Genomic DNA, 19,642 nt, shown 5'->3' on the forward strand with positions numbered 1-19,642 from the left:
CCGTCACACCCCTACCTAAGAGATCCAAAAGGGATTAAGAGAGATTTAAGAGAAAATGAGGAATTTAATGGAGAGGGGAGATGTTACAAACATTGACTCTTAATTATATGTGTGAGAGAGAGAGTAGGAGTGAGCAAAGGGTTTGTTCGGTTTAAAACTGAATAGAATAAATTGAATTTTTCAAAACCGAAATGGAAAATTGGCAACTGAACCGAAACGGAAGTTGGGTTAAACCGAATAAACCAAACCAAAGTTTTTTCCTATTAATTCGATTGTTTCGATTAAAACCAAAATGGAATAATGCACAAGTTACTGTCGAGACCTTCCTTCACTGAGTTCACTCAAATTCTCGGACTCTCAGAGTCTAAACTTGCCGCCGTCTATCTTCACTTGCCACTGGAGTTTGCTGCTTCAGAGATTCAGAGATTCACTTGTCCGTTGCCGCCGGAGCTTTAGAGATTCACTTGCTGGTTGCCGCCGTCCACTTGCTGCCTTCTGTCGGAAGTCAGTGCTGGAGTTTGCTGCTTTAGATATTCAGAATGTCAAAAGGGAATGACCGAATGAGAGAAGAAGAAGAGAAAGAAAAAAAAAATGATAAATATTAAATACCCGAGAGGCTGAGACTTCACTTGCCGATTTTCGTCGTCTGTTGGTGCCGCGTCGGAAGATGGTCAGACGAAGAATTGGAGATGGAGAGGAAGACTCGAGTACTCAATAGTCGACGGATCAAACTGCAAAGGTTTGAGCGTTGGAGGGTTTTGGGTTAAAGGCTTTACCCTTATATGTTCGGTTCTTTCGATTAACCGAACCTCTAAATGCCACACTCGAAACCGAAACCCGAAGATTATAAAACCGAAATAAAAACCGAATCCGAACTGGATACCCGATCAAACCGAACGGAATGGACCAAAACCAAAATTTCAATTCGGTTATTCGGTTTAAACAGAACTACGCTCACCCCAGAGAGAGATTTAAGAATAACCTTATTAGAGAGTAAGGTGGCGTTCAGTAAATCTGAACTATGAAGTCTGAAAAGCAAAAATACCTCTGGGAAAGCTATGAAAAAAGAAGAAAGGACCCAGAGGTTGCCAAGGGCAATTCTTTCCATTCATCCAGTTAGAACCAACCTTGCATTTCAATGATTTGATGAAGCTTTTGACCCACCTTCGCAAAATGGCATGGCCTTCTTCAATTGCACCAAGGAGTTCTCCACTATCATAGGCTGGCTGTAATCTCAGAAAGCTTGTCTTCCAAAACAGATTTACCTTCAATACTGCCAAAATAAGCAGAAACTATTGATGTTGTACTACTCCTCCTAAAGCGAAGTGGTTTGCTTTGTGTGGTCAGTCTTTTTTCGTGTTAATGAATTAGAGAACCAACTCAGTGAACCACAAACAAGGAAAATGAAGTTTGTTTTCTGCCTCCTTTATAGCGAAAATTTGTTTTTCCAGCCATTCTAATTTGTTTTGATGTAAATGGCAAAGAAAACAAAGTTTTATTGTACAAAGGGAGAAAATATAGATCAAACATTTCAGCCTGGAAACTTTCTGTCCATTTTATGCTGAGACAAATGCAGCCTTAGTGCATAAATTTCCAAAAACAAAAGTGGCCATCCAAGTGCCTTGCATAGGAGGGATTAACTAGTTATCTAAAAACTAGAAAAAAAACTTGGTGATCGTTTAATGATGAAGAAGAAAATCAAGCTTTGCACCATCTGCAATAAGCACACACAAGTTTTAATTCACTCAAGGGCTGTTTGATGATGGCTGGAGTGCCAGAACTGAATGATTTGTTGCTTTGACTTTTAGTGAATAAGATGATTAAATGATAGTATATTTGATGGTACAGTAATCAACCCAACTTCAGCTTACCATTAAGGAGCTCACAACCTCCTTAATAACTTATTAGATAAAAGGCAAGGCATTAAGTCATTCTTCAACCGCTCCAGCTGTTATCAAATAGCCCCCTAGGCTGAGTTTTTAAGGAGTACAAATACAAATATGTAGAGTGCAAAGGCTTGTATTTTGTATTATTTTGTATGTATTTACACGTACATATTTGCATTTGTACTCCTTCCAAACTCAGCCTTAGGTACTTAAACGTGAACAGATTTTCAAGCCTATAAATTTTGACTAGAATAATATGACTAAATGTTAAAAAAAGAAGGTCAAATGCCACACCTTGCCAAAGTAACATAAAGAGGATAAGACGGCAAGTTTGAGAGCACCTTATCCGAATCACTTAGTAAGTCAATCCCAACCTTGAGCAGCTCAACAGCTTCCTATTTTTAAGGATCTCAATGCATGGATTAGCAAATAAGTGAAACGAACAAAATAATATGATGAAATTGTTATTGATAATGAACTCTAAATCGTAATTTGACAAGTACTACATTTGTATACCATCAAGTTGAGTCAGAAGAAGTAAACCTGTTCAAGGACTGGGTAGCCCGATGGCCCGGCCCGGCCTAGCCTGCACCCCGGTCGGGCTTGGTCATGTAATTAGGCCCGGGGGCCTGACCTCGGGCCTAACACAATAAGCCCGACTGTGTTACAGGCTGGGCTCGGGATTTGTCAAAAAAGCCCGGCCTGACCCGATTCAGCATTATATATTTTATAAAATACATAATGTGTATTTTTATATATTATATAAAATATATAAATAATATAATATTTATTGAAATATATATATTTATAATTTAATATATACATTTTTTTATTTTTTTTCTTTATAATTTCTCTCTCTCTCTCTCTCTCTCTCTCTCTCTATTCAGTCGCTTCAGCATTAGTAACAGCATGGGCTAAATTTCGGGCTCGGGCCAGGCCCGGGCCCAAGTTGTAGGCCCGATGGTTGGGCCGGGCTCGGGCCTTAGAAAAATCTGTTAATACAGAGTGAAAGCCTAGCCCGAGCCTGGCCCGGCCCGACCCATGAACAGGTCTAGTCAGAAGACAATAATCCTACTTCCTACACAAGGATCGGAAATGGAAAAGAATTTCTAAGATCCACCCAAGATTTTTCAAATAACTACCTCCAAAGGGATCTGAAAATCCCCCCTAGCATGGTGGGTTTCACGCTTTCAGGATCCCCTAGAATTTGGATTTTGTATCCCATTTAAAAGGGAAAAACAAAAGAAAAAAAATTCCATTTCTTGGTGGGTTTCATGTTTTGTGAAGCTCAAATCTAGAGGGTAAGAACTTGTTTATTTGACTTGATTTTAATGTTAAAAGACAGGTTTTCTTGTTACCTGTTCAATAAGGCCAAAATTTGGAAAATCATGTCATTAGAGAAAATTATGTCTATTTTACTAAAAGGGACCATTTCTTGATGCAATGGTAAAACCTTAGGCTGACAAGCATGAGAGCGTGGATTTGAGTCTGAGAGTGGCCACTTTATGATGTGGGACATGAATGAATGAATGGCTTTTGATGAGAATTTTGTGGTTGTTGATGACTGTATTGGCTTGTTGAAGGATTAAGAAAGAAAATAGAGAGAGGAAATCTGGAATCACTCACCATAGTTAGCATAAGCTGTAAGAACTCGAATAAACTTCATTGATCCTTGCATAAAACATCCATGCACATAGATTGTAGACTTTTAACAATCCTAGTAAGACTCACAAACATAAACTTAATTGCCACTATCCTATTTCAATTCAACACAGACTTGATAACTTTTAAACTACTTACTTAATGACTCTAAAACTTTGAATTAATTATAACTAGACAAATCAAATCAATATACTGGATCCCACAGAAACATGTTAAAATGACCAAACTACCCCTACTATCCGAAGAATACAAAAAAACATAAAATTCAGAAAATCCAAAATTTGACTCTTCAGTTCCTTCATCATTGTCCCTGGTTCAAAAGAAAAAGTCCTTGAGGTTTAAAGAAGTTGAAGATGAAATACCGATCTGCTTCAATGACAAAGCAAGTAGGAATTCCCAAGGTTACTACAACACACTTGGACTGTAGAACATGTGTCATGCACATGACCAAAAATGAATCTTCAAAGCAATGCATGTATGAAGCATCTTTGTCTATAACCTTCTTAGCTAAGTTGTCATCACCTTCTTTCTTACTCTTGTATCACTCATCAGCTTAGTTTTTGTTGAATCTTCCATGTACTCTTCAACATAAACCTTCAAGCTTGAAATTCCAATTGCAACATAGGAAACTTTGCCTTCAACCTCTAGAATAGGAATTGCCATCCCAATATGTTGAATCAGATTTGGTTCTTCAACAAACTCCAAGGTTGGTTTCAATATTGGTGTTGCTTGAACTTCTCCTATCAGATCAACTTAAAACTTTTGACTGGGTTAACTTCTATGGAAATCTCCTGCTATTTCCAATTCAACTACGGTATATTCCTTAATGGAATCAACTGGTTGTAAATTAGAATCTTCAAGTTGAATATTTGAGGCTGAGCTCTTATTTTTAGCATCAACACAAACATTTTGAGTGGGGGATTATTGTCTTGCAGCCAGTGCATCAACATCTTGTACCTTAAATTCTTCAAAATTCTTGAACACTGCATTGTCTTGAACAAGAATCTCAAGCTGATTATGAATGTTGGGACATTCTTCTTCAGCAATTTAAACACAGACCTGATCATCATCTTGAATTTCAATATATGAAATATCTCTAGAATGATGCTTTGGTTCATTGGCTTTATTCACATATTTAAGATCCAGCATATGCATGCTGAAAATACAAGGAATCATCCAAAATCTCCGAAGTCATCATCTATTACATCTTCAAATTGCTTCAAATTCCTTTATACCTTAAGAGCTAGTTGAAAAGTATCTTCCAGATCATATATTATCAAAGTTTCCGATTCCCTTTTAATGTCTGCTCTTAGGCCATTCTTAAAACAAACCAACCTGCATTGCATTTTCAACTATATCACATTGAACGACAAACTTTTTAAATATTTTCATATACTCAATTAGGCAATCAAAAGATATATATTTTCTAGTAACTTTCTTTTCATCTCTTTCCATGTAACAATATGTTGCTGACTTTTGCATCCAAAATGATCCTCCATGGTTATCCAGCAGAAATTATCAGTTCACTAATTTATTACATGGAATTCTAACTCTTCGACCATTAGGCATTCCATATTGATCACAATATTCTTCCAAAGCAACTAACCAATCAAAGAATATTTCTAGGTGGTGATCTCCCATAAAAATCTAATATTCCCTTCCTTGTGCTTTTGGAAATATTTCTCATGTATGTAGACATTATGTTATCTGAATTTTTTCACAATCTTCTCAAACAACTCAATTGCCATTGATTCCAAATCCATAATATGAATTCATATCCATAAAATTGGTTACAATATATCTTAGTCCCCCCCCCCCGGAAAAGACCCCAGATATTTCATATCAGGTACTCATCAGTCATCATTGGGTAATGACTTTCTATGGCTGTTTTACTAATGAGGTGTCAATCAAGTTGTGACAGGATTTGAGTATTTCTTTTCTCCTTCTATCTTGGAAGTGCAATCATTTATTTAGCTATAGTAGGATTTGTAGTGGGTTGTTATAATTATTTTAGAAATACTTTGACTTTCCTGGTGCAATTTGGAGTTATTTTTTAATCACTTTTTTTTTTTAAGTTTTGAGCCTAAATTAGAGTTTGTAAATGGATGTCTGAATTGTTTTTTTATGGTGAGTTTAAGTAACTGAACTTCTTACAGAGAATTAATAGTTCTGGTAAAATCTTGGAAATTTTATTACATCTTCTCATCTCTTTTGGTGAAATCTTTGCTTATACAAGCTTTATCCCAACCATATGGGGTTGCCTACAAGAATCCTGTTTTGTGTCTGTTCTGTTTCTGTTTAATGCCATATTCATTGTTAAATTATTGGTGACTTAAATCTTTGCTTTCTTGCTGATTTATTGTATTTTTCTGCATTCTGTTTCTCTTTCTCATTTCCTGCATTCTTGAATCCTCAGTGGTTCTTCATTGATTTTTCATTTGCCATGATAATGCTTGATTCCTTCTTGTGTTCTTGTTCTCTTCTCAAAATTTCTTCATTCTTTCATATTTTCCTCATTCTCCAGATGCATGCAACTCACCCTAAAGGAAGATTTTTTTTTTTTTTCGTTCTTAGAAGAAAACTATCCATTCCTTAAAACCCTAACTACAGTGTGAAGCTAACCTAAACAGCATAAATTTGCAAGTTTCATTAATTTAGGCTCTTCTCACAATATTATCATCATCTAAGTTGTGTGCCAACATTATGCGGTTGGCTATACGAATCCTGTTTCACCATTCCATTCTGTTCAATGCCATATCCATTGTTAAATTATGTGCTCAAATCATTTATTAGTACTTCTACCCAACTCCTTTTCAGTCTACCCCTAGCTCCTCTAGCCCTTCAACTTGTAACAGATCACTTTTTCGAGCAGGCGCTTAGATGGTCTTCAAGCACAATTCTAGAAAAAAAACCATAAATCATCCATAGACCTCATAATTAATTTATGAACCCCAACATCTTTTGGTGTGGTGTCACCACCCTCCGAAGCCCTTCCCATCCCTGATCATAGTTGACAAGGTGTCTAGGTAATTTTGGGCAACAGTTGGGCACCTAGTTTTTGTGTCACCTAGGCAATAAGAATTTTAAAATAAAAAAAACTAAATTTTGGTTAGTTTTCTCACTTTGCCTACCAATCAGCAAGCATTTAATTGAAAAGATAGCAAATCTCTTTATTAAGAACATTAAATTTTCTTTCAAAACATGGAAAATCATCACAACTAAAAGACTAAAGTATTTTAATAAATATTAATTTCAATATTTTTAAAAATAAAACTAATACAATACATATTTAATAGAGAAATTTCATATCAAATCAGTAAGTAAAGAAAATGATAATCTAAGAGGGGAGGGGGGGGGGGAGAATAGAAAAAAATAAAAGAAACCTTTTTGATGAGGGCAGATTTGGTCCTCTAGTGAAATTGCGACACATGGCACCTCGTGACAACTAGGTGACACCTAGGCAACAACTTACCAAGTTGGTGTCCCACCCGAGCACCGGCCTGCGCGACCTGGCCGACCTGGATCAGCCTGGCACATGATCCGACCTAGATCAGCCCGACACATGATCCGACCTGGCCAACCTAGCCATCCTGGATCAGCCTGGCACACGACCCGACCTGGCCGACCTAGCAACCCATAAGACGCCCACTGATAAACTCGGCATGCATACCCCACGAGCTCGGTGGCTCACCAAGGAGCTCGCCAAGCAGCTCGGTATCTCACCAAAGAGCTCACCAAGGAGCTAGGCAGCTCTCCAAGGAGCTCGTCACCAAGGAGCCAGGCAGCTCGGCATAGCCCAAGGAGCTCGACATAGCTCCCCCGGGCAGCTCGCCACTTTTAGGGTAGCTCGATACAGAAGAGTAGTTTGGCGTATCGCAGGAAGATCTCCTGCCTGACAACTGTACCTAACAGATCTGGTGGCAGCGCCCACATCTCTTGCCAGGCGGCGTTGTGCCTGCCGTCTCTGAAAAGCATGGCATGCCTGACGAGTCCGTACCCTGCAGCAGCAGCCTGCACCTGTCACCTTAGTCCTGGCAGTAATGGCTTGGGTAGTGGCAGTTACGCCTGATGTGACTGGGCACCACTATATAAGGACTCCGACCCCCCAAGCCAAAGGGGGGAGGGAATGGAAAAATGGAGGTAATCCCTGCTCTCTAGCTCTCTCATTTCTCTCCAAGCTCTCTGCAATCAGAATGCTAACTTAGGCATCGGAGAGTCCCCACCGGGTAAAAACCCCCGGGTTCTCTGATTCAGTTCTCGCAGGTTCCTTAGCTCCCGCCGCCTACAAAGAGGAGGAAAGGATGGAGTTCTCGCAGGTCCCTCAGCTCCCGCCGCCTACAAAGGAGAGGAGATCACCTCATGCATAGGGCAGTTGGGTTGCGCTACACCAGGGAGCTCCACCACCCTCTGAGTTATAGGCCGCCTAGGAGCAGGTCAAATGACGAGTCCACCAAGGTAGCTCACCATTAGGGAGCTCGGCATAGCTCTCCCCCAGGCAGTCCGCCATCAGGGAGCTTGACATAGTTCCCCCCAACTCGGCATAGCTCGGGCAACTCGGCATAGCTCTCCCCCAGGCAGTTCACCACTAGGGAGCTCCACCATCCTCTCCTGGGAGCAGGTCAAATGACGAGGTACTTAGCAAAAAAAATTGGTACGTGACCAGAAACGGTTACATCAATTGGTGCCGTCTGTGGGAACACGCTATAAAAAGCTAAGTTCTCATCCTACAAAAGCTAAGTTCTCATCTTACAAAACCTAAGTCTTCTTTTCCCAGAAAGCTAAGTCCTCACTTTTTAGAAATTGAAGCTCTCGCTTTATAGTTTACATTTTTTATGAATTCAAAGACTACGCAGGTAGCTAATAGACTAAGTTTACTTTCAATTCAGTTAAAGCCTCATCAGTCCTCTTCGCAAGGTCCCCCCTACAAAGATGAGCTCTTCGTGGCTTCCGCGGGAGTTGGCGGCCAACAGACTACATAGGCGCCCTTACTGGTTGAGCCTTCCAAGGCTCCCGTGTGAGCTAGCGACCTAAAGTTAGTAGTGCTGCCTCCGAAGGTCGAGCTCCTAGAAGCTTCTTGTAGGAGTGGGTGACAGGCATTACGAAGCTGATGTAGCGCAATCATAGCTCCGAGGCACCCACCTGATCGGCTCGACACCTTACAGGTAGCTCAACACCTGGTTAGCTCGACACCTTACTGGTAGCTCGGCACCTGGTCAGCTCGGCACCTCACTGGTAGCTCAGCACCTTGCAGGTAGCTCGGCACCTCGCAGGCAGCTCAACACCTGGTCAGCTCGGCACCTCACAGGTAGCTCGACACCCGGTCAGCCCGACACCTCAGGTAGCTCGGCACCTGGTCATCTCGGCACCTCATAGGTAGCTCGGCACCTGGTCAGCCCGACACCTCATAGGTAGCTCGACACCTCACAGGCAAAGCCTACGAGCCACATTACTGCTTAAGACCCGATCGCCTCTTCGGCATGGGCAAAGTCAAGAAGAGTGGACTACAAGTCGCTCCCAAAGCCTACATGCCACATTATTGCTAAATACATCACAAAAATTGGTACGTGACCAGAAACGGTTACATCAATTGGCACCGTCTGTGGGAACACGGTATAAAAAGCTAAGTTCTCATCTTACAAAACCTAAGTCTTCTTTTCCCAGAAAGCTAAGTCCTCACTTTTTAGAAATTGAAGCTCTCGCTTTATAGTTTACATTTTTTATGAATTCAAAGACTATGCAGGTAGCTAACAGACTAAGTTTACTTTCAATTCAGTTAAAGCCTCATCAGTCCTCTTCGCAAGGTCCCCCCTACAAAGATGAGCTCTTCGTGGCTTCCGCGGGATTTGGCGGCCAACAAACTACATAGGCGCCCTTACTGGTCGAGCCTTCCAAGGCTCCCGTGTGAGTTGGCGACCTGAAGTTAGTAGTGCTGCCCCCGAAGGTCGAGCTCCTAGTAGCTTCTTGTAGGAGTGGGTGACAGGCATTACGAAGCTGATGCAGCGCAATCATAGCTCTGAGGCACCCACTTGATCGGCTCGACACCTTACAGGTAGCTCGGCACCTGGTTAGCTCGACACCTCACTGGTAGCTCGGCACCTTGCAGGTAGCTCGGCACCTCACTGGTAACTTGGCACCTGGTCAGCTCGGCACCTCACTGGTAGCTCGGCACCTTGCAGGTAGCTCGGCACCTCGCAGGTAGCTCGACACCTGGTCAACTCAGCACCTCACAGGTAGCTCGGCACCCGGTCAGCCCGACACCTCAGGTAGCTCGGCACCTGGTCATCTCGGCACCTCATAGGTAGCTCGGCACCTGGTCATCTCGGCACCTCATAGGTAGCTCGACACCTGGTCAGCCCGACACCTCATAGGTAGCTCGACACCTCACAAGCAAAGCCTATGAGCCACATTACTGCTTAAGACCCGATCGCCTCTTCAGCATGGGCAAAGTCAAGAAGAGTGGACTACAAGTCACTCCCAAAGCCTACGGGCCACATTATTGCTAAATACCCTGTTGCTTCCTCAGTATGGGCAAAATCAGCAAAAAGTGAACTATAAGTTGCCCCTAGAGCCTAAGGGCTACACTACTGAACTAGCGGAGACCTCCTCACCTTATAGGCAACTCGCTACTTGCAGACATCTCGCCACATACAAACGACTCCCAAGGCCTAAGGAATTGGATCGGCACTTACTAGCTCGTCGACTTTGATGAACCTACAATTTATCTATAATTTTTGAGGACTTTAGCATGGATTTTTATGCCGGTTTTATTAATTTTTGCCTTAATTTAGTTTAATGCTAAGAATAAGTTTCAGGGGTAATTAATCCAAGAAAATGAAGGAAAAAGGCAAGAAAGAAGGTTCAAAAAGACCAAATTCGGCCCAGCCCGGTTGTGGAAGCAAGAGAGAGCACTTCGGCCCAAGAAGAGCAAGTGGATTCCTTGAAAAAAACCCAAGAAAAGAAAGCCTAGCTAAGAATAGAATTCGGCCCAACAAGGAAGGCCCATTCTCAACCCAAAAGAGCAACTCAATGTATAGCTATCATGTGCTAAGAGAGAGCCTAAGTGCAGCCCAAATAGTAGCCCTTAGGAGGCTTTCAAGAGAGCTCTAGAAAGTTCAAGAAAGGGGTGTAATACACCCCATTCTAGAGGCTTCAAGAAGGGGCAAGAGCCCCCTTGAAAAACTATATAAGGAGGCCTCTAGGAAGTGAGAGAGGTTAATTACTGGAGAGGAAGGCTCTCCCACTCTTAGAGGTTCGGCCACCTTGAGAGAAGAGAAGAGAAGAATGTTAGGTGCAAGGAAGAAGAAGAAGAAGAAGGGCTGAAGGAAGTTCAAGGCAAGCAAGCTAGAAGAGAAGGTGAGTTCGAAATTGGGGGTTTGTGATTCAAAGATCATTTATAATAACTCAATTGTAGTTTCATTCTCCTTTAATTTGAATTATGTTTCTTTGTTATATTTTCTTTCTTCTTTCTCCTTCTTTCATTCTTCCTTGATGTATTTTAGCTTGTAAAATTTCAGTTCAGCAATCTAATTCTTTTTTATTCATTCGAATGGTCAAGAATTGTATTTGGAGTTTCTTGAATAAGGGTGTTATTGTAGATTAATTCGGCCAACTAACCTTCAAAACTCAGATCTGAGATTGCAAGATCTGAATTGCTTGAAAGAGAATCCAGATCTGCAATTTTGAGATTGGCCGAATAGATCTAAAGCTTGGAATTCCTAGAGTGCTTGAGAGAGACTCTAGGAATTCAGATCTACTATTCAAGAACTGAATTGGATGCAAGATTAGAGATAACTTGCACAATTCAGTTTTGAATTGATGCCTTAGAAGTGTTTGAAGAAATGCATGCATGGGGATTAGATTCTTGTTAGAGATAGAAGAATTGTCACTCATGCATAGGATGAACATGCGCTTGAGAGAGGCTATTCATGACCTTGGGGTTTCACCAAACCAAGGCTCAATTATGATTTATTCGAATGATCCAAATTGATAGATTGCTGAATTCTGAGATTGACATTTACTGCTTACTCTTCTAACCTGATTTGAAGGCAATTGGACCAATGGTTTAGATAGATTTTAATTTAGGATTTTTTTAGCTTTCATTAAAGTTTTGATTTATTTGTTAATCAGATAAGAAGTACTCAATTTAGTATTGATACTTGTTTCCTAAATCCTCGTGGGAATGATACTTCACTCACTACTTTATTACTTGAACGGCTAGTGCACATGCTAGTGTCACAATGAGCCACACATCAGACTTACAGGCCAAAAGAAGAATACTCCCTTCACTGAGTTACTCTCAGCTCGGGAGTGGGGGGCAAATGATGAGGGCAGATTTGGCCCACCAGTGAAATTGCGACACGTGGCACCTCATGACAACTAGGAGACACCCAGACAACAACTTACCAAGTTGGTGTCCCACTCGAGCACCGGCCTGCGTGCTGCCAGGAGCGCGATCTACACGCGGCCTGCATGCGGCCTGCGCGACCTGCACGCGGCCTGTGCACTGCCTGGCGTGGCTTGCGCGCGACCTGGCCGACCTAGCTAACCTGGATCAGCTCGACACATGATTGACCTGGCCAACCTAGCTGACCTGGATCAGCCTGGCACAGGACCCGACCTGGCCGACCTGGCAACCCATAAGACGCCCACCGATAAACTCGGCATGCATACCCCACGAGCTCGGTAGCTCACCAAGGAGCTCGGTAGCTCACCAAAGAGCTCGCCAAGGAGCTAGGCAGCTCTCCAAGGAGCTCGCCACCAAGGAGCTAGGCAGCTCGGCAGAGCTCGCCACAAGCAGCTCGGCATAGCCCAAAGAGCTCGGCATAGCTCCCTTGGGCAGCTCCCCACTTTTAGGGTAGCTCGATACAGAAGAGTAGTTTGGCGTATCGCAGGAAGATCTCCTGCCTGACAACCGTACCTAACAGATCTGGTGGCAGCGCCCACATCTCTTGCCAGGCGGCGTCGTGCCTGCCGTCTCTGAAAAGCATGGCACGCCTGACGAGTCTGTACCCTGCAGCAGCAGCCTGCACCTGTCACCTCAGTCCTGGCAGTAATGGCTTGGGTAGTGGCAGTTACGCCTGATGTGACTGGGCACCACTATATAAGGACTCCGACCCCCCAAGCCAAAGGGGGGAGGGAATGGAAAAATGGAGGTAATCCCTGCTCTCTAGCTCTCTCATTTCTCTCCAAGCTCTCTGCAATCAGAATGCTAACTTAGGCATCGGAGAGTCCCCGCCGGGTAAAAACCCCCGGGTCCTCTGATTCAGTTCTCGCAGGTTCCTCAGCTCCCGCCGCCTACAAAGAGGAGGAAAGAATGGAGTTCTCGTGGGTCCCTCAGCTCCCGCCGCCTACAAAGGAGAGGAGATCACCTCATGCATAGGGTAGTCGGGTTGCGCTATACCAGGGAGCTCCACCATCCTCTAAGTTACAGGCTGCCTAGGAGCAGGTCAAATGACGAGTCCACCAAGGTAGCTCACCATCAGGGAGCTCAGCATAGCTCTCCCCCAGGCAGTCTGCCATCAGGGAGCTCGGCATAGTTTCCCCCAGCTCGGCATAGCTCGGGCAGCTCGGCATAGCTCTCCCCAGCTCGGCATAGCTCTCCCCAGCTCGGCATAGCTCTCCCCCAGGCAATTCACCACCAGGGAGCTCCACCATCCTCTCCTGGGAGCAGGTCAAATGACGAGGTACTTAGCCAAAAAAAATTGGCACGTGACCAGAAACGGTTACATCTTTTTATCCTCCCTCTTCTTTTCTCAAAACCCTTGGATCTTTTAAATTTCAATGATTAAACTTTAAAACAAAGTACACATGATATAAATGATGTATAATATTCAATATCTTAGATATTTGTAGTCTTCTCATTAGCCTCCTCTTTTTCATCCAAATTCCAGACCATTCACTAAGTTCACTAGAGGTGTAGAGTTACATTATTTGTTGGTTGTCTTGTAAAACTGTATGATTTTCATTTGGGAGATAATAGTCTAAACTATAACTCAACAAAAATTGGAAAGGTGATCCTAACACTTATGAAAAGAAAAAAAAATGCTTAAGTTTATGAAGAGTCCTGACTCAGTGAGGATACCAGCACTCTTCCAGCATTCACCTAAAAGCTTCGTCAACTATTCTGATGGAAGAATTCTTAAATGTTGACCATTCATCAACCTTTAATTTCTAGGAAATAGATAGTGGAAAATCACTGTCCCAGAAACCTAATAAATTAAACATTTCTTTGCTGCCAAGGTCCAATAACACAGCAGAGGAATAATATTTATGCTGTATAGAAGCAACCTCATTAGTGCAGTCAATGAACCAAATATAGATCAAACACATGGAACCTGTTTCCTGACACATGCTACATTTATCAGAGGGAACGCTAATCTTCCTGCTCTCAAAGGATTAGCACTGGTCCCACTTTATATAACAGTAATTATGGAAAAAGAAGGGTTAGTTTAACCTTTTTACTTATATGCGCCTTCCTTCCCTACCTCCTCCAATGAGCGGTCCACCGATTATCCTGGTCATCAAAATATCTGGAATATCATTTTAGTCACCAAGGATCATATTCTATACAAATAACTATAAGAGAATAGCATGATAAAGGGTGCTGGAAGCCTGGTGGTTGCTTATATTCTTGACATGATTAATGGAAAGCTTTTCCACTGTAAATCACAGCAGCTAATTTTTGTTAAAAAACTTTAGCTTTAAAAAAGTTGCATTTTAACAACCACAATGATAAAAGTGCAGAGTTTTCTTAGGGAGAAAGTTAGGGCAAAACACTAACCAAGCTGTTAAAGGGTAAAAAATTCATTTTCAGTACCAACACCCAACCTAGGAGTGCTAGGTAGTTCACCAAGGCCCGAGGCAGATAATCCTCCCTGAACTGTCAAAATAATACATATGTTATTGAGGAGTTAACAGACTGAGTACATTTATTAACACTGAGTTGTACCATGATGTTTCGATGGTTTTCTTTTATCAGGAGCGAGAATTAGAGAAACATGCACAAAGTGATGCATGGGAAATCTTAGAGCCTCTAAAATGATAAAACATTTGATTACCAATTTCCCTGCATTAACTGAAAGATAAGAGCCACTAATAGTAGGTAGGGGTGCAACTCGGGTTGGCCCAAATTAGCATTTTACATGGTTTCAGACTTGGGCCTTCAGGCCAAGTCCATTCAAAATTTGACAAGAATCCAACCCGAGCCCGCCCAAGTTGCAACCCTGATAGTAGGGAGAATCAGGCAGAAAATTAAAGAAAAATAATTACTTTATAATTTATATATCAATGTCTGCCTTAAAGTAATGCTCTTCTTCCCTGAAATGCAAAGAATGTGAAAATAGTAAGAAACAATCTAGAAAAAAGAAATGTTGGCACAAAGCCACAAACATTATTATCATGGTAGCAGGGTGGCACTATACTTCAATAAATTTACCTTATAACATGTGAAATGGCCATGGTAGAATCATCAACTGTGACACAGAAGTTGTAATCTGGTTGGCCATTGCTTCTCATAATTGCAAAGTCTCCAAGTGTGTCTAAGTTCCAACTGACCTTAAAAGAAACAAAATTAACAGGATATACAAAATAGAAATATATAACTGTATGCAAAAGGGGCTATTGATTGATGCAATAGTAACATTTCAGGCTAACAAGTGTGAAAATGCGGGTTTGAGCCTGAGAGAGGCCACTTCATGCTGAAGGTTAGGTCTATATCCACTCCACCCCTCTCAAGACCCCTGCAATCCACATTCTCATGCTTATCAGTCCAGGATTTTATAACAACTGCAAGTGGTAGTGAAAACTGCTCAGCAAGTACAACTACTAACTAGTGTAAAAAGAGGGCCAACAGGCATCAGATGAGCATGTAAAATATATTAATGACACAATGTCCATCATTATTCCATCACAAGGGCAAGAACCATCAATAATGAAAATAGAGAACTGTTGTAATCAAACTTGTTTCAATGAAGTAAGTTTAATATTTACTTCACCATGAATAAGGTCATCAGTTTTCAAAGTCCCTTCTTTTGGAACATGAAAACGGTAAGTGTATGGTGTTTCCTTTGCAGGCTCTTATTGTACTTCTTCATCCATTGCTATTGCTTGCTTTCCTGTATGCTGGTGGCAATTGTTTTAACTTAGGCTGTGTTTGGTTTGAAGGATAGACAAGTGTGCACCATATGTGCATGTGCATATAATAAACTCTATATACATTGAAAGAAGAATAGAAAAGCATACTCTCCCAAAGTTCTTCCAATTCACCTATTTAACATACCAGTTGAAGAATTTTCCTTTTTGTATACATAGGGCCTCTTTCAACTGTTAGAAAAATATTTTATGCCAAAAATGAAGGGATTTGGGAGACTTTTCATATAGCCAGCCAACTGCTTGTCTATAATGATGGAACACAATGCAAATCAATCACTATAAGGTAAACCAATACTTTTGGAGGGTCCACACTTGAACAAATATGCTGATTTGAGCATATGCTACATGTTGAATAGAGAAATACTGCGTTATTTGAAGCATATGCGGAACTTTAAATATGCATGAAAACATATAAGAAAATTATCAAGTCAGGCAGAAATAGTGAATTAACATCTTACAAGTGAAGCTAACAGATAAGTCACACATTACCACTCCAAGCATGCCCTCCTACTACCATCAATTGATTCTCATATTTAATTCCTAACCATCACTTCTTTTATTCCAAATGGTTGACAAAAATCCCAAGCCAATATACTAATGGACAACAAAGTTGCATGGAAACTGAGAAGAGTTGAAATCAGATTTTTCCAGCTCAAAAATCAAATACTATTTTCATCTTCCAGAACCATAGTTAAGTTGCTAGTAGGACCGTTACCTTCATCCCAGTTAAGACCAAGCCAGGATAGATCTTGTAGCATCACTTCCTCAGATTCTTTAGTAGATATCTCCAGGCCTGTGTCCTCTATTCTAAGTATAAACTTGCCACCCTTGGACCTAAAAATGACAAGCCCTCTGATATAAATCAATACTAAGACCAAAACGCTGAAAATTTTGGTGCTCAACCAAACCTGGGACATGTGAAGGAACTTTTCAGTGTTAAGCCCAACCTATACAAGTCTTTATTGTAGTAGTGCAAAACCAACCTTTTTTTTTTTCTCTCTAGAAGTTGTTTTATTAGAAGTCCCCACTTGTTACCAGAAATTCAAGCCACTACTAATGCCAATATATGCTTTTCCTTTTCTAAGAACTTCCTCCTGTCAACCCTTTTCCTAACTTCTCCACTAAACAAAACAGAGAAGGAAATACTTGCAGCAAAAGTCCTTTAATAAACTACAAATCTTCAATAAAGATATCAACTTCACGGACTAATCGGTTGATCGACAAAATGCCAAAAAGAAAGATCACGGACTAATCCAAGGTGATCCTACCAGAGTCACCGTCTTTTTCTCTGCAGAGCTTCTACTCTTCAGCAACAAATGGATGCAAAGGAAGCCTATGATTATGATTCTGAGCAGTCAATAGCAGTAACATTGAATATCGATAATAGTGGCTGCCTCATCATTATAGCGCAAAATAACAGCATTGAAGTTTCCTCTTCAGACTTCAATGAGTATATCCTTGTCCATTGAAGTGGAAGACTGGAAGTTAATGAGATTGGAAAGTCATGACTCATGTAGTATAGTAGTGTGAAGCAACGAGACGGAAGTCCAATGGACCAAGCCCTTCTAAAGTTCTAATGAATTGCTATATGAACAGTTTTCTTATTTGATCAAGGCTGGTGGACTCTGGGCTCGATCTCCAACATTATAGAAACTTCCCGTGTGACCGATCACGACCGTTGTAAGATATTCCATTGAGTTTGAGGTTTTAAATTTTAATTTCCTCCTCTGATCTTCACTAAAAACAGAGAGGAGGCGAGACCATTACTATTAGGCTCATTACTACTTGAATTTTGAGTAATATGCTATCTTCTTGTATGGAATTGGAAAATGGAAGTCGTCCTCTTTTTTTTTTTCTAATTCTAGGGTTGGACTTGGACGTTCACCGTCTGTATTCAACAACAAACATATGCTTCTATTGGAGTTTGAGTGATAATACCTACCACTTAGCACAGTTTATGTAATACCTTCTAATGAAGAAAGATTTGGCCCGACCTCACAGTTCCGCAACACGTGGCAAAGGCAATAGCTCGGCGCAAAAGCACGCCTAAGGCGCGAGCACCAAGGGGAGAAACCGGCTGACCGAACTCCCCTACCAGCATTCTGAACTCCCTACTAGGGGCCCGAACTCACCCTTGGCCCCAAACCAGACAGTAATCCGAATTGGCCTGCATGTAACAATTCGGGACATACCTTGCCGAACTGGCCTGCCTTGTAACAGTTCGGGATACACTTCGCCGAACTGGCCTGCTTTATAACAGTTCGGGATACACCTCGCCGAACTGACCTGCCCTATAGCAATATAGGACATACCTCCGAACTCAAGACTTCGCCTCGCTCACCACTCCACATCGCCCTCAGGACACCAAAACCAAACAAATCGTACTATGCCTGACTCCGTGGAAGTCCATACCCAAGGGCGGCGCACCTGACGCTTGACGGTCACACTCCAAACAGCCACCTGCCACCGCCTCCTAACACCACCATCTCCAGTTACAGAGACAGTTCTGACAAAAGGTAGTGACGGTTCTATCCCAGCAGAAAAGGACGACACCCGAACTGACATATGCAAGGGTAATCATACCCGACTTGACAAGGGCTTCGGAGCGAGTGCGCGAAGTGGTTATAAAAGGCCCCCTACCCCCAACAACAAAGGTATGTGAACTTTGCACCATCTGGTCTATATTTTGCCTTTGAGAGAATACTAACTTGAGCTTCGGAGTTACCTCACTAGGTTCCCCCCGGAGTTCCCTCATTTTTCCCGTTTCAGGCTCCCTGTCGCTCCAGCTCAGAGGCAAAACTGTTGATAGCTAAGACCGGCCGGATTGCGCTCCATCAATTGGCGTCGTCTGTGGGAAACGATTCTAAAAGCCTCCCTCTAAATCTCTCTTACCTACCCTTCTTTCAAAAACTCCAATACCCATGGCCTCCTCCAATAGTGCCAGACGTGGAACAGAAACGGCCACCACCGGAGAACAACTCCATGTTCCCGCGGTGTGCATTGGACAGTTCACCATCCCTCTTTCAGTGGATGGGATCCCCAGTTTGAATGTGCCACAAGCAGTGGCGCCCCTGAACCCTCCTTCGTTGAACATCCCTCTTCCACTCCCCATTGAAACGAACTTCGCTGAACCAACTGCTATCCCACTGGCAACCCGCCAGAACTAGCTGGATGATCTAATGCAATGCATGCGGGCAATGCAAGCCCAAATGCAGCAATTCCAGCAGCACCAACTCCAGCAACACTAGGTACTGCACCACCTCTCCCAACACCATTATCAGCAACAGTTCCCTCAGCTACCCTTGAACCAGTCACTGCTCCCCCCCTGACACCCTGTTTCGAAGCCAGTCAAGGCCACCCCTCATGGTGGACGACCTCACAAAGGAGAAGCTACCCGACCCTAGAACCCCCTAATAGTCAGGCCTCATCCCCAGGCCGAAAGAAAAGAAAGATCACCCCCGCCTCGCAGCTCACGGGTGGGTCAGGAACCTCGCTCGCAAAGTCACATCGGCGCTCCAGGCCCGAGTTCCCACTCACGGAGAACCGGTTCAACACCCTAGCAGCAGGCCAGCAGTCCGGGCCCATCGAGCTCGGCAATACGGAGGCCAGCAGCGCCAGCACCAGGCCCGCTCAAAGAAGGCGCCGGTGAAGTCACCAAACTGCTACCCGTGTCCTACCCGAGCTCAGAGGCAAGGAAGAGACGAGCTCGAACGAGGTAAAAACCGTCCCAATTCTCTCAGTTCCTTCCCCCCTTTCATCTGAACTTCTGGCAGTCCCCCTGCCCCGAGACTTCAAACTTCCATCTCTGGACAAGTATGATGGGTCCTTTGACCCCAACGACCACGTCGACGCATTCCAATCACAAATGCACCTCGCTAGGGCCAGCGAGTCATGCATGTGCATGGCCTTCACTACCACCTTCAGAGGGGTGGTCCGCACCGGGT

General features: G+C 42.7%; 1 long non-coding RNA gene across 7 annotated transcripts; it reads right to left on the reverse strand.

The window, feature by feature from the left end:
• Window positions 1-228: 228 nt before the first annotated feature.
• LOC148849702 (uncharacterized) lies at window positions 229-17,284 on the reverse strand. 7 transcript variants are annotated; one of them, XR_016098838.1, is made up of 8 exons: window positions 16,682-17,284; window positions 16,414-16,606; window positions 14,983-15,286; window positions 14,817-14,864; window positions 14,002-14,061; window positions 1,128-1,273; window positions 610-731; window positions 229-521 (listed from the first exon to the last, which is right to left on the reverse strand). It is a non-coding gene; the product is annotated as an uncharacterized LOC148849702 (long non-coding RNA). The 7 variants fall into 7 exon arrangements; XR_016098837.1 differs by having other exon boundaries at window positions 16,414-17,282; XR_016098839.1 differs by having other exon boundaries at window positions 14,983-15,096; window positions 16,414-17,278.
• Window positions 17,285-19,642: the final 2,358 nt, after the last annotated feature.

The sequence above is a fragment of the Nelumbo lutea genome, chromosome 5 (genome assembly GCF_056320005.1).
Source record: "Nelumbo lutea isolate HS-2025 chromosome 5, American lotus-T2T, whole genome shotgun sequence".
In the NCBI taxonomy this organism is placed as follows: domain Eukaryota; kingdom Viridiplantae; phylum Streptophyta; class Magnoliopsida; order Proteales; family Nelumbonaceae; genus Nelumbo; species Nelumbo lutea.